The 3,884-nt window shown below is 41.2% G+C and overlaps 1 long non-coding RNA gene across 1 annotated transcript; it reads right to left on the bottom strand.

The window, feature by feature from the left end:
• Nucleotides 1-1,083: 1,083 nt before the first annotated feature.
• On the bottom strand, nucleotides 1,084-2,209 carry LOC146690159 (uncharacterized). Its single transcript, XR_014915627.1, has 2 exons — nucleotides 1,739-2,209; nucleotides 1,084-1,609 (listed from the first exon to the last, which is right to left on the bottom strand). It is a non-coding gene; the product is annotated as an uncharacterized LOC146690159 (long non-coding RNA).
• Nucleotides 2,210-3,884: the final 1,675 nt, after the last annotated feature.

The raw sequence follows: 3,884 nt of genomic DNA, 5'->3' as shown, positions 1-3,884 counted from the left end.
TGTAGAAATATTCTCCAAAAGTTATCTTTCCACAAGCTGAGCTTGGAGCAGGTCAAGACAAATCCAAGAGCAAGTGTAAAGGAACAGCTGGAACCTTGCGCAGCATTCATATACCAACAGCCTGCATGGTTACGGTTGCTAACATGCGTGTGCACGTGATATAACTATATGAACTGAGCCCATCAGTGTAATTTACAGTAAAGTTATGGTCATTTATAGTTACTGCCTTTGTCACCCTTTATGTGGGATGTCTAATAACCATGTAGGTATATCCAGAAATAAACACAGATATTAGAAAGCAGTAAGTCAGTACCTGAGATGTTTGTTTCAGTGAATAACATTAGCATAGCTCATGCTAATATTATAGCTTCACATTTTTCTTTTCAAAGGTAACAAAAACTTTGCGTTCTCGCTACTTACCATGCTGTAATACAGGTATATGCTAGCAATGACAACATTTAACAGATGTTTTTTAAATGCTAGCCGTGCTAATTAATTAGCCTTAGGATCGCTTGAGGTCTTGTTTCCAGCTCTAGTTGTCATAAGGGAACTTAGGCCTGTGCGAGCCTTTGGCACGAAAATGAGTCTCGTAAAGCTCACTATTAAACTGACAAAAAGCCTTAGAACCTAGAAACTATTATTCTTACAACTGTGCTGTGTTTATGTTATAACATATAGCAAGAACCTATAACTATAATTGACATTTGACCTCACTGAATGATTATAGCAGCTGTGTGTTATGTCATGGCATGTTTTTAAAATGCCACCTGAAATTTAGGAGGGGGGTTCTTGAGAGTTTTGTACTTTCATCTGATAACACATACTGTTTATGTATATTTAACACAACAGGCAAGGGATTGTGGTATAATTAGAATTAACACAGATTGTGTAGTCTTTAAATAGACGAGCATTTTTAAAAGCACACATATTATTTGAACACTTCCGTAACTTATTTTTAGTTTTGCTGCACATAAGTTGAATGCAATTAAATCTCATTACCTTTTATTATCCTTGAACTTATTTCATTACACGTAATATAAACACTGCTTATTTAGAAAATAATAATTAAAACACTTCTTGTAATGCGTTAAAATCAGCCCAACTTTTATTTTCAAATTTAAAGCATTTCAGCCAACATACTGGACACTGTTCTGCTGAACAACACACATATTTCCAATATTGTAGCTGGTGTTACTTAATAATTTATTATTTTATTTGTCACACACTTTAAAACTTTAATAACTTTTCAATGAAACAAAGTCTCAGATTTAATTATTCTGAAACTAAGTTTAAGCTTCCCATAACTTTTTATTGCAAGTTACATTACTAATATAATAAATATAAAATGTTTTTATTGTTCATCCACAAGTGCAGTCTCTGGCTCAAACAACACAGAAGCTTGGTATGTTCGTTTGTCAGTCGAGGCATTACTGCTTGAGTGCCTGTCATGAATTTAGCTCATCCAAATGCAATTGTCTGAAGAAAGTCTTTAACATTGTCCCAACTTCCCTTAAGTAAAGTGGCAGTAGATGTGGGCTGGAGATACAATGACCTTGAACCTGCAGGTGACCACACCATCTGTGATGGAGGGCTCATCTCTCCTGGTGTCCTGCAAGGAAACAACAATATTCTTTAGAACACCAAGTTATATTTGATCTACTTATTTCACTTATCTGTGGCCGGGTTGTGGGGGCAGCAGCCTAAGCAGAGAACTCCAGACCTCCTTTTCCACACCCACCTCCTCCAGCTTATCTAGGGGAACTCCATCATGTCTTGGGTCTGATTCAGGGCCTCCTCCTGGTGGGAGCTCGTCCAGTACACCTCACCTGGGAGACGTCCAGGAGGAATCCTTGTCAGATGCCAGAACCACTTTAACCTGCTCCTTTTGATGTGGATCTTTGAAAAATACAGAAAAAACCCAATAATCATATGATTTCTGATGAGCATGCGCTTTGACAACAGTGGGAAGGAAAAACTCCATTTTAAAAGAAAGAATCCTCCAGTAGCACCAGGCTGAGGAAGGGACAGCCATCTGCCACAACCTGTTGGGATGAGCAGAGGAAGACAGGACAAAAGATAAAACTGAAGACTCTGCCTCCCATTCTACTTTTAACAGGGAGCCATAGTCTGTCCCCCAGTGCATGTAGCAGGCATGGAGGAAATCCAGGCCCCAGACACCCAGAGGCCCCCAGAATGTGAGAGCCCAAGGAGGACCCTCCTGGGAAGCGCTGAGGAGAGCCCCAGATTAGAGGTCACCCAGCAGCCACGGAGCAGAAGCCACAGGGGGCCCGTGATGTGGCTGTGGGCTCTGCCGGCAGACAGCTGTGGCAGAGTGACCTGAGCCACAGGCCCAGAGGACTGAGGACTGAGAGCCCCCCACCCCCCGGAAGTGGCCTGACGGAGCCACGGGTGCCAGACCTCGCCAAGCAGTCACTGGGAGTGAGCCGGTACATACCTGAGCGCCCAGCCCCGGACACCAGAACCACCAACACACCGACGCCTGAGGGCATCAACTAACGGCAAGGAGTGTGGTGAATCGAGATAGGCCTCCATACCTTGGAGGGCCTGAGATGTTCCCAGAGACGTGGAGTGTAACCGACCTGACATACAGACACAGTCGAACAGGCGCACGCAGCCACCAACGGGCATTCCCACCCTCATGCACACATATTCATACTCCACAATCACCCAACGTGGAGACAGACACAAATGGACACTGTACACAGTCCTCTTTTAAGGAAGAAAAATCATTGCAGATTCATGCATTACTGACTTTGAAACAGTTACAACAAAAGGTGTAAAAACAAGTACAAGATATTAACAATAAGCAGACCTCAGTGCAAGAAAGAGTCTTTCCAACACGGAAAAAGCAAAGAGGCCAACTTTAACATTAAAAGGTCTTCAAACAAGTACAAGATATTAACAATAAGCAGCCCTCAGTGCAAGAAAGAGTCTTTCTAACACTGCAGAAGCACAGAGGCCAACTTTGACATGAAAAGGTGTTCAAACAAGTACAATATATTCACAATAAGCAGACCTCAGTGCAAGAAAGAGTCTTTCCAACACTGATAAGCACAGAGGCCAACTTTGACATTAAAAGGTATAAAAACAAGTACAAGATATTTACAATAAGCAGACCTCAGTGCAAGAAAGAGTCTTTCCAACACGGAAAAAGCAAAGAGGCCAACTTTAATATTAAAAGGTCTTCAAACAAGTACAAGATATTTACAATAAGCAGCCCTCAGTGCAAGAAAGAGTCTTTCTAACACTGCAGAAGCACAGAGGCCAACTTTGACATGAAAAGGTCTTCAAACAAGTACAAGATATTTACAATAAGCAGACCTCAGTGCAAGAAAGAGTCTTTCCAACACGGAAAAAGCAAAGAGGCCAACTTTAACATTAAAAGGTCTTCAAACAAGTACAAGATATTTACAATAAGCAGCCCTCAGTGCAAGAAAGAGTCTTTCTAACACTGCAGAAGCACAGAGGCCAACTTTGACATGAAAAGGTCTTCAAACAAGTACAATATATTCACAATAAGCAGACCTCAGTGCAAGAAAGAGTCTTTCCAACACTGATAAGCACAGAGGCCAACTTTGACATTAAAAGGTGTTCAAACAAGTACAAGATATTTACAATAAGCAGACCTCAGTGCAAGAAAGAGTCTTTCCAACACTGATAAGCACAGAGGCCAACTTTGACATGAAAAGGTGTAAAAATCAAGTACAAGATATTTACAATAAGCAGACCTCAGTGCAAGAAAGAGTCTTTCCAACACTGATAAGCACAGAGGCCAACTTTGACATGAAAAGGTGTAAAAACAAGTACAAGATATTAACAATAAGCAGACCTCAGTGCAAGAAAGAGTCTTTCCATCACTGATA

The sequence above is a fragment of the Copadichromis virginalis genome, linkage group LG16 (assembly GCF_057382275.1).
Source record: "Copadichromis virginalis isolate Kocher_CV1m ecotype Utaka linkage group LG16, C_Virginalis_male_GT1.1, whole genome shotgun sequence".
Taxonomy (NCBI): domain Eukaryota; kingdom Metazoa; phylum Chordata; class Actinopteri; order Cichliformes; family Cichlidae; genus Copadichromis; species Copadichromis virginalis.
This window is presented reverse-complemented; position numbering and strand designations above follow the sequence as displayed.